The sequence below is a fragment of the Nyctibius grandis genome, chromosome 3 (assembly GCF_013368605.1).
Source record: "Nyctibius grandis isolate bNycGra1 chromosome 3, bNycGra1.pri, whole genome shotgun sequence".
NCBI classification, from domain to species: domain Eukaryota; kingdom Metazoa; phylum Chordata; class Aves; order Nyctibiiformes; family Nyctibiidae; genus Nyctibius; species Nyctibius grandis.
Genome location: NC_090660.1, coordinates 33,556,071 through 33,567,091, shown reverse-complemented (window position 1 = coordinate 33,567,091; position 11,021 = coordinate 33,556,071). Strand labels below are relative to the sequence as shown.

Sequence of the window (11,021 nt, the reverse complement as noted above, 5' to 3'; positions counted from 1 at the left end):
CTTCCCCAGGCAGTTCTGAGGGAGAAACGTGTGAGAACAGGGTGGGCAGATGAGGTTAAAGGAAAAGTCTCCAGGCACGAATGTCTCGCGTGTGTAGATGCCCCCGGCTGCTCTGTTGGCTTTATTTTAAAGAAAAAGCAGCCCCCCTCCCCCAGCAAAGGCGTGCGCCGGTGCTACCTGCGGGTGAGCTTTTCTTGGGGGGGGGGGGAAGCCCCCGTAACAGCCCCCTAACCTGCCGCCCCCAGCCCCTCTTGCCCCCGGAGGGGGCTCCGCAGCCCGGCCACCTCCAGGGCTCCCGGCCGCCCCCTGCCCTCGGCGGGGCGCCGGCGGCAGGGCGCGGGCCGGGGCTGCGGCTGCGTGCGGCGGGGGCGGGGCGGGGCGGGGCGGGGCGCCGCCGGGAGTCAGCTGGGCGCGGGGCGAGCGCACGGCGGCGGCGGGGCGCCGTTAGCACCGGGAGCCGGCGGCGGCGCGGGCGGGCAGAAGTTTTCTCCGCAGATCTCTCCCGCAGCCCGGGGTCGCCTTGCGGAGGCGCGAACGTCCCCGTTGGGTGTGTTTTGCCTTTTTTTTTGTTTTAATTGCATTTTTTTATTTTTAAATTTTTGTAAATTTTTTTTTTTTGTTTTTGAGGCGCGTGGCTCCGTCAGCTTGCCCTCCCCGCCCGTGCCCCCTCCACCCTGCCGCTCGAGGACCCCCTTTCCCGTCCTCGCCGCCGCGCAAGACCGCTCCCCCGACCCTCTGCGCCCGCCCGAAACTTGGCGGGTGCGCGGCGCCCGGCGGGGAGAGTGCCGGCCGGCCGGCCGCCCAGCAGGTAAGGGGCAGGAGGGCGATGCGGGGAGCGCAGGGGGGGGCGGCGGCTGCCCCTGGGGAGCCACAGTGGGAGGGGGCGGCTTGCCGGCTGCTCGGTGGCGGCGGGCGGTGGGAGGAGGACGACGACGATGGCAAACTTCCTTTTCCTGGGGCCGCCGGCGAGCCCCCCGTGCCCGCGGGGAGCGCTCCCCGCGCACCTCCCGCCGCCCGGCGGGGAGCCCCTAGGGCCGGGCGGGGGGCGGCCAGCGGCTGCTCGCCTCGGGGCTCGGGGGAGCGGCCCTTTCCCCCGGCTCGGGGCTTCCTTGCCGCGTTTTGTTCGCTCGCCTGCTTCGTGCCTCTCCCCAGCGGTGCCGGGAGCCGGGCTTCCCCGTCGCCCCGCGCTGGAAGTGGGTAAGACCTGCCCCGCCAACTGCTAGGGGTGCTGCCGAAACTCCGCCGTGTCCCCTCCACCCTGCTTCCCCCCCGCGCCGTTTAGCGTTTGCGGGAGGGCTGGCGGGTGGGCAGTTTGCAGAAATGCCACGCCGGAGTGCTGCCACCTTCCTGCTCATCCGCTGTGCGGACCGGCGGCGGCAGCCGGGAAGCCGTGTGCGTGCGGGAGAGGGGAGGAGGAGAGCAGCCGTGTGCGGGAGAGGAGAGCAGCTCCGTGCCCCGCCGCCTCCGCCGGCCCTGCCGGAGAGCCCCGCGTTAGCCCAGGAGACCTGAAATCGGGGGTGTAGGAGTGTGAGTGCTGGGTTTCTCCTGCCTCGGTTCCCCTCCGCGGAGGGCGGCGCACGCATGGCTCTCTCATTGTGTCACTGTGGTACTGCGAGCTGGGGCTGAAACTGTGGCATCTTCATAAGAACAGTTCGCAGTTAATTGGTTTGGTAGATGAACTGCAAAATCCTCTTGCCCGCTTCTGTTGCTTAAGTGCCAGCGCCTTCCCCCCCTTCTCCCTTTTCCCCTGCTTTCCTTTGAAGCGTCGCATGACTCTGTATTGCCAGCAGGATGGAAAGTGCTGATTCAGCAGCCGGGAGCCCCACTTCATCTGAAGTGGTGGTCTGCCTGAAATGTTCCCATTTGTTGAAATGGGAACATGTGTTGCTGGTATGTCAAAGCAGCATTGATTGGGTTTTCTAAAACAGCCCTGAAGAATGTGGTTTGCTTTTTCCCTTCGCTAAAGAATGAATTCGGCATTGGGGGGGAAGCAGTAGGGGGATAGGAGGGATGTGGGTAGCTACCGCCTTAAGTTATGCTTCTAAGGGACAGCTAAAATCATGTTGCCTCCTAAAGGTGCTGAGCAATTACTCGTTTTAGCAAAGACTTTGTAGGATGTATAGCAAGGACATATTAACACTTCAACTCAATCTATTCCTGCATCTAGAGACTCGTACTTAAAGCTCTAGAAAAGGTACGGAGAAGGGCAACAAGGCTAATCCTGGGATTAAAAGGAGTGAGTTATGAGGACAGGTTAAAAAAAACCCACCACAAATGCACAGAGATTAGAAAAGCTGCATGGAAAAAGGAAATGTGCTTGAAAGTTTAAATGGCAGCTCTGGCTGTGCTTCATGGTCACTTTGGGGCTGGGGAAGGGTGCAGGGGCTCAGCAGGATGCTCTTTGCCTGCAGTGTTAGTCTTTCTGGAGGATTTACCTCACAAGGGAGCGGAGGAGGGAGAGCTGTTCCAGAGCCATATTCCTCCGGCTTTGTACAGTTATATGCTAATATCAAGGCTGTTCAGGTTTTCTTCCTCTAAAGCTGAACTCTTCAAAATTCAGCGCAACATAGAGCAAACAGCAAAGCCTGAAGAGTAATGTTTGGTAGCCTCATTGCAAACGGTAAACTGACGGAGCAGCAGACCCTGACGCTTGCCTCCAGTGATCATTTTACCATGTTGTACTCTGATTTATTTTCTTCACTTGGACTTTATTTGTTCTTAAAGTAGGTCTTGTTTGCCCTGGCTACATATTAAAGATCTTGTGGTACTTCCATGGTTTTCCTTGGTTTTGTTAATCAAAATATCCCCTCCCTTACCGCTGTGTGAGTTGGCTTTCATCCTCAGATACAGCCACACCTGGGTTTCAGTAGCGTGTTCCTGTGTTTTTTATTACGTAGTCCAAAAGCACTGCCTAAATGCCAAACGGATCTCTGCATTTCAGTTCTACTTAAGCATATACCATGCACTCTGTGAATAAAACAAATATTTGCAGCCCTCTGTCTTGCGAGCACTTAAATGGATCCAGCAAGAATTGTTGCAAAGGTTTTTTTAGAAATCTTTGGTCGCGTTCTCAGCCGCGCTCGGGGTGTAAATGGGCGAAAAGTATCTGGATCTCTCTGGTGAAGGGATCCTTCCAAGGCGGGGAGTTCCCAGCTGGCAGAGGAGAGGCATAGCTGGGTCATGCGCCGCTTCTGCCAGCAGCATGGGAGTGTTGCGCTGGGAGTTTGTTTTCTGACAGCACCAAAGTAGCAGATGTCCCTCTAGACTGTGAGGCACCGGCAGCTTTCCTGGGCGTGCGTAGCGGTGGCAGCGGGCTAGCCGGGGGGCTCCTGGGTAGTGTCACGCTGGGTGGAACCATGCTGTTGCTCCTCTTCGCCCTTCTGCCGTGCCCCTGTACACGTCCGTTGTGGAGGTTTAGGGTGATAATGCTAAATGAGGCCAGATTTCTAGGCCAAACTTTTCCTTAGACCAGCTGAGCTTTTTCTTGGGAAGTATGTGTGTGCCTGGGGGGGAAATGCACTCGGTGCTTCTTCATAGACCTGGAAACTGGGGGAGAGATGAAGGGGAGTGCCTTTTGATGACCAGTGGTACGAATTTTTAACATGTATTTAAGTATTTGCTCAGGTAGAAATTTCACTGGTGACAGCACACACTGTGTTGCAAAAACCTTACCAGTTTCTGCCGGCCTTTTTATGCTAAACCTCTATATGAACTTTATTAGTTCTTTTCCTCATTTTAAACCAGCATTTCTGTCCAAACTAAGACTAAGGAAGCCTGCTTTTCTTTGGATTTGTCTTCTCTATGAGGGTATTGATGCCATTTCACAGTACCGCATTTCTTGCATGAACCCACCTGGCCCAGTGTTTTCACAAACTAGGAAGATAACTCCTGAGACCTCTGCCTCTGTCAGGCTTGCATGAAACTTGCCAACTGGCTTGGCTACAGTGTGATTGCATAAGCCTCCTTCTGTAGGAAAGCAGGCTAAGAAGTTAAAATTGTTTTTCTTGGAAACTGGACCTGTTCCTGAGCATGTCCAAAACATACCAGTTGCAACTCTTCACCTAGGGAAATCTAGGAATGAAGATCCTTTTCCTAAAAGGTGAAACTCCACAATCTTTTTAGGAATTATGAGGAGTGAGGTTGCCAAGGAATCCTTTTATAAACATTGAACTTCATTTACAGGTTTGACACCCTTGCACTGCCTGCTGGTCAGGAGAGCACTTTGCAACCTATGTGGCAAAGTAGCCTTGCTTCCCACCACTTTCTCCCAAACCAGTGGTTGTTATGAAACATAGTATTATCAAGCAAACAGATGTCACCTCATTGACTTTTCTTTCTGTATACTTGTTGAGCTGTGCACTTCTGAGCTCGTCCCGTGCCAGGTCTTTCCTATTCTCATGCCATCTGTTGAATTGGATGATCTTTTTGGACAGCAGTTCTCCCATTAGCTCAGTATGGCTCCTCTGTTGCACTGTGAATGTGGGGAGGACTATTCCAAGGAAGCCAGATTCCACTATGAGTGCAGCACAAAAGAAAACTCTTGATCAGGGTGAAGCATCCTGTCTACAGACAGACTGTTTATCTGTTCAATGATGGAGCAACCAGAATAGTCTGACTTTATGAGATCTGGTTGGATATAACCTACAGTCCCTTTGCTGGCATGCTCTGTTCCCATGGCCAGTGTCTCTTCGGTGGATAACCTGATGTGAAAGTGAGACAGGCACTATGTTTTTATATAGGTATGTTCTCTGAAAGTGGTGGTGTTTGTGGTTTCTAGCAGCTTGTGGACTCGCGACGTGTATAGGAGCGCTGAAGATGGAAGGATTCATGAAGTGAGTCACCACCAGTGCCAAGTTATCCTGAAACTCTCGTTCTAAGAGATCTTCACATTCACACTGATGTGCATCTATTGCCTGAAAAATCATTTCCTCTTTCGTTTTCTAGGGTCTTTCATAAGTCGCGGATGGATCAGTTTGTGCAGAGCAAATGGATGTGGCTGTCAGGACTGAAGGCATTACAAGTTCAAGCCCTACTTTAGAGTAGCGCCCTTGTGAAGGGTTCTGTCTTTCCTAGTGTCTGTAACAGAAAAGACCAGCGATTTCTGTTTAATGGTGAGGAGCTAGTGCTGCCAATGAACTTGAAAACTTGTTGGAAGACACTCTCACGAAAGCATGAGGTTTTGAGCACTGGGTGAGTCATTTTCTGTTAGGAGAAGGCGGTGGCTGTTGTGGCTGCTTGGGGTTTTACAGGCAAACTATCCATAATGGAAAGGACCAGAGTCTCAAGTGTGGATTGAACAAAAGTATAGGCAGGATGAATCATGTGAGTTCTTCAAAACCCAACATTAATGCTCATTTATAAGCCAAGAGAGCTTTTAACGAAACCTGCTAATTGTGTTCCAATTAGTTAACCCATGGGGAGATGCAGATTACCTCTCCTGAATGGCTAGAGCAAAAGCTGGCCATCATGAGGATTGGTTGTTCTAAGTGGGTGATCTTTCTAGCAGCGTCGGAGACCTTCTCCAGCAGCATGGATAATACAGCATGTGACTAATACTGTAAACTAGTGTGAGGGACCTTTTCTTTCCTGAAGCCTTTCAGAAACCTATGACAAGTCATTTTTGGTAAGTCTTTACATCTTTGGGTATCAAATGATGACTTTGGAGAGACGAAAATGTATAGTTCTCTGATGTATGGTATGAAGTGAAATTACAGGTTGTATCAAGCTTATAGATTGCTAGACTTGATCTGGCATAATTTAGGCATGTGTCATGAAAGTCTACCTCGTTGATAATGAGAGAAACGAACTCTTCCTGGAGCTGAAAAGAGGTGAAGTGTGTCTCTTGGAGCTCTTTGAGGCTTTCAAGACTGCTGGCTTTGAGATTATGCTGGTTCAGGTATGATGGGATAAGGCTTGTTGCTAGAATGGTTTGATGAATTCTTGGAGAAAGGATTAGCAGTGAGAAATTTCCCCTTTACCACATGAAGGTAGAACAGAGTCTGCTTATTCTTTCCTGAAGTGAGAATCGGGGAGAGGGTGAGGGGAGTCACAAGTGTTAATTATACTGCGCAGTGTACTTCTGAGAAGAGCTTTGGGACTATGGTGATAGTTGTGGTCCTTGGATGCAGAGGTGATGAGTGCCCTAGACGAGTTTACTGGGAGCACTATGACTCTCTGCGTTCTCTTCTTGCGGGGTGATACTATAGAGTGTCTGAGAAAGAAATACAGTGTCCTGTTTCTGTTGTATTCTTCTGTTGGACTCCAGGGGAAGACTGCAAGAGATTTTCCCATTATCTTACCCTCCTGCTGCTAAGCTGTCATCCTTAGGCCAACAGCAACAAGTTGAGCAGCTATGTTGATCTTAATGCCCAACAGTTGTATTAATGATTACAATATTAACTATTGGACAGTCCTGTTGCTCCAGTAGTACTATTCAAACAATGTATTCCTTAGCGAGTCTGTTTTAGTTTTTTTCAGAGGCCAAAGCCAAGGAACATGGGCAAATTCCAAAAAGGCAGTTTTACCCAGGCAGGTCATGATGAATGGGGTAATTGTAAACACATGTTTGGTTAAACCACTAGAAAACCAGCCTCTGATTCTTCCCAGCCACCATCAATGCCAGCTTCTACTAGTTCTCAACAGGACAAAAATAGGAAATGACTTTCCTGGCAGGCAAACCATAGAGGAAATGCCATGCCATCCCGTTGGAATAAACCTATAGCCCAGTGGGAAGGAGCTCTCACGCTGAGCAGTGGTGGGGATTTCTACGTTTGTTCACGAAGTAAACTTCAGAGTGTGGTGGTTGCGCTCCCTTCACGCTTACTGCTGCAGAATTTGTGTCAACAGAGAAATCGGAGAAACCGAGCGGCTGCTGTGAAGCCGAGCCTGTGGTCGCTGAAGGCTGTGGATAAGTAAGGATGGATAATATTCCATCCAGTATCATTCTTCCATTATGCATCCCTGGTGAGAAAATCAATAAGCAGGGAGAATCTCCCAAGTCCATAGACTCTTTTCATGATGGAGATTAGCACTTGATGAACCCTTGGAAACGTCTTTCAATGCCTGGGATCTAAACTCTGCCTTTCTGGTGACTCGATCGAGTGGCTGCAGCTCTGTCCTAACTCATTTGTTGGTTCGTAGCACAGACTTAAGTTTTCAGAAGCTCTCTTTTTTCTTCAGTTAGCTTTACTTCTAGGTCATCTTCAGGTGCTGATTTTGATTTTGAAACCATGGGGAGGGGAATCCTTGAAATGTCACCCAAATTTCTTTCACTGCAGATGCTCCTGCTACAGAACGGTTTGATACTTAAACATATTCTTGGTCAGGGAGTTGCAACTGGGCTCTGTGTCTATGCGTGCTTCGTATGTTTTTAGAGTGCTTTAGATTTCAAAACTAACTGGCAGCAGGGATTTAGATTCTTTAGGAAAGGAAATACTGTTAGAAAATTTTCCTAGGTCTTGATTTTAATGGAAGACAGTAGAACAAGATAGTTATATATTGGAAAGGATCAGACCAGAGGCATTCAAGAGCTGAAATAAAATGGGGAAGTGATTTTATTCCTTGTTGGTTTGTTTTTTTTCCCTTTCTTCTTTCCCTCTTTCCTGTGATGTTCATCTCTGCCAAACTACTAGGTACAGATTCAGATAGGAGAATGTTCTCTCTCCTTAAATGGGGATCGGGAGAGGGGGTGAGAAGGACTGGAGGGAGGTAAAATCTGTAGGTTGGTCTTGCTTAGTGTACTGTTAAAGCTCTGAGCATCCTTGGAAAGGGATGAGGAGCTTTTATTATACCAAAGCACAAATGTGGAATTAAACTTCAAGGAGCTGGAAAAGCTAAAAATTCAGAAGCTTGTGATATTTTTGTCATGTGCCAAAGCCTTTCTTAAAAGGCCTGCTTTCCCTTCTGGCTCAAATGTATTAAAGTCCATTTAGGAGAGTGTTAAGGGAGAAATATGTATTGCAAGGCCATTGATTCTTCCCGAATTAATGTCTTGTGGGTGATCATTCTTCATTCTAATAGCTGCTCGTGCTGACATCACCCAAGATGTCAGGGGATTATGTCAGAATTCAAGCCTTGATATTGTGCAGAACAATGGCTCAAGTGCTGGCAGACGCTTTCTCAGTGGGTCAGGTTGCTTTTGTTTTTCCTGTCCAGCTTGAGCTGTGATGTTCCAGTTACTGTACTTGGTCACAGCAAGGAGTGTAGTAAACAAAACAATTTCCAAGAGAAAGGTATCAGTACAGCACAATTGTGAGGACAGTGTACTACTTGCTGCTAAATCTTATGCTAGAGGCAGATTTACCATCAGCATCTATAATCTAGGCACAGAAATGCATGTATTTTTAACACTTAATGAAAGAGCTCACCAACTTTAAGTCTTTTTTTTTTTTGTTTTGTTTTCTGCTGTGATGAAATGTTTCGTTCCAGGAATTCTGAAGTCCAGAAAGATGAGTTTCCTTTTTTTTTTGTTTTTGTTTGTTTGTTTGTTTTGTGTTTCCTCCCTGGCTGCTGGGCATCAGCTTTAGTTTTTGTTTTTAAATGATGGTTCTTAATGAAGGCCCTCTAAGGGGAAAGCAATCAAAATAGCCCATTGTGCTCTAGAAATGATCAAAATAGAATGTCACAGATTGTAGATGATTTTCATGAACTGATAGCTTTTGATATTCTTTACTTGTAGGCTACTATAACATTACCCATAGTTATGACATTTAACATTTGAAAGGTTACAGAAGAGGCATTGTGTTTTTTTTTTTTCTAAAAGGCTTCAGGAGAATTGAGCAAGGAGGCTACGAGAGGAGCTGGAGGAGTGCAGAGCAAATGCTGTTTGGGTTGCTGGCATCTCTGATGTGTGCTCAAGCTTGTTTTGCATTCAGCATGCATGTTTTCTTCTAGAGCTGATGCTAAAAAGGTCAGGAAAAAATATCTGTGGAGTTCCTTGCTAGCAAAGGTGGATTACATTGTTAACACATGGAAAGTCAGAGGGGCATTGCAGAGTGTTGCAGCTGATGCTGTGCATGACAGGATGAGTGCAGGTGTGTGATGGCGCTTGCAACACTTGGTTGAGTTGTGGTCTGGTAACTTCCCTCCTCCTGCTTTCCGCCAGTGTCCTTTGGAAAATAGTACTGCTGATCCAGTCTTTGGTAGGAGAATGGCATTTCGAGATGCTTTGCTAGTGTTAGCCTTGGCTAATTTTGGTAAACGTATAATTTATCCTGGTTTACTTGTTGAACTCTTCTTCCCACCAGTTCTCCTGGGAGTTCTCATGGGTGTTTGTAAAACAGACAGTTTTGAAAAGTGAAGTGAATGAAGGAGTCCTGTGCTCTTAACAGCCTGACTCTTAGTTTTTCTTGTATTCGTCTCTGAGAACTTCTGGGATCCTTCATGTCCAACAGTCCAACTCTTCCTTAAAAGGTTTGTTCCCGAGGTCTTTCTCATTTAAAATTCAGATGAGCAAAGATGACATTTCTATAGGTGATGTGAAGTAGCCTATCAGGTGAATTTGGCAGCTTTCAGTAGAGTTTCAGGGAGACAGCTAGTGTGCAGCCATCAGTGATACAAGTCACTTTTTCCTCTTAGAGTGCAGAAATACAAATTTCTGTTGTGAAAAATCTGCAGTGTGAAGAGGTTGAAGAAGCTTTGCCCCTGGAAGATTATGTAAGGTATGTGTAGCTGCATCTTATTATACGATTGTCATAAACTAGAGCAACTGAGGAAGTTACTGGTAATAAATGCATCATTATTTATGTTATGAGAAATATTGAGAATAATAGCTGTTCATACTTATGACAGTGCTATGAGGAACACTGGAGATTTGGTTTACTTACCCTGAAATGTTGTGGTAAAACATACTTGTTTCAGGCCAGTTAGTGGCTGAAATGTTTTTTTTCCTGGAATGTCTCAGCTGTTCCCAGTCTCACAGTCCCAGAGCTGCCCGTGAGCTGGTTCAGCCGATCCAATCTGACCAAGAGGGGTTTCTATAGCCAAAGTCAAATAAAGGCCCTAGAGGTGGCTGCTCGTGTATCTATTAGGAAATGGTCTTGGTGGCTGTTGGGCAGATCTCGCTCATAAACTCCTGTGACTCTTGAGGGGCTGCCTTCGATAGAGCTCCAAATTTCTCAGCCTTGCTAAAGCTAGTATGCTTTAGCCTGAAAAAAAAAACCAAACCACCCCACGCTGCAAACTGCAAACCAAAGTAAGTTCTTTAGTAATTTTGGTTATTGTTCTTGCCTGTGGTAAATGTGGAATCACTTTGGGGGCAAGGTGACATGTCATGGCTTTCCTTCGTTTTATGAAGCAGAGCTTGGGAAGACCTGGAGTTTGGGTTCTCAGGTTCTGGATTGCACAGCAGTGACTGGCGTTCCTCTTCAGAAACATTTCTGGTTGGCCTATTCCATAATTTTAACACAAAAAAGTTTGAGCTAATTGACTAGCTCAGTCTTTCTGGCTGGGTACCAGCTCCATTAGATGTGAACTCTTGGATGGACTGAGGAAGGGATCTTTTCTGAGCTTTCATTACAGGGGTCTGCCTCTGTCTAAAAACAGTTTGTCTTTTGTAAAGTCATTTGAAGAGTGACAAAATGTGTATTAAATGTTCTTCCCATCCCCTGTGTTTTACTTCAAGCACTCTATACCAGCTGCTGAACAAAGTTCAGGTTTTATATGAAACGTTACTTGTAATGCTTCAGTCGCTTTGCATAGCTGTATTAGGTTTTTGGGCTATTGAGGTGAAGGAAGTAATGAATTAGAAGTAATTTTATGGGCATACTAACATGGTTGCATACAAATGCCAAGTTTCTTCCTCTTCTCAGGATACCTGCCAACTTATATGCTTGACTTCAGCCATGTCGTATCTGTACTGACTTTGGCAATGATTCAGAGAAGACTCATCTAGCCAGGGAAGCATCCGTGGGACGACTTTTTTTTTTTGTTTTAAATTTACTTATTTTTTTAAAGTGTGTGGGGACTGAAGCTTTCTTCCTGTGCGCAACTGTGGCTTGTCTAAAGTCAGTGTTTTGAGTATG

At 47.3% G+C, this 11,021-nt stretch overlaps 1 protein-coding gene across 2 annotated transcripts in view; it reads left to right on the top strand.

Annotated features, from left to right (window-relative positions):
* Positions 1-442: 442 nt before the first annotated feature.
* The window catches only part of GRB10 (growth factor receptor bound protein 10), a 150,962-nt gene continuing 140,383 nt past the window's right edge, over positions 443-11,021 (top strand). The window contains exon 1 of one of the 2 annotated variants that reach the window (XM_068396891.1): positions 443-547. The gene's annotated coding sequence lies outside the window, so the exon portion shown is untranslated. Of the gene's footprint in view, positions 809-11,021 lie in introns of both variants that reach the window. The other variant, XM_068396889.1, reaches the window with a different exon arrangement.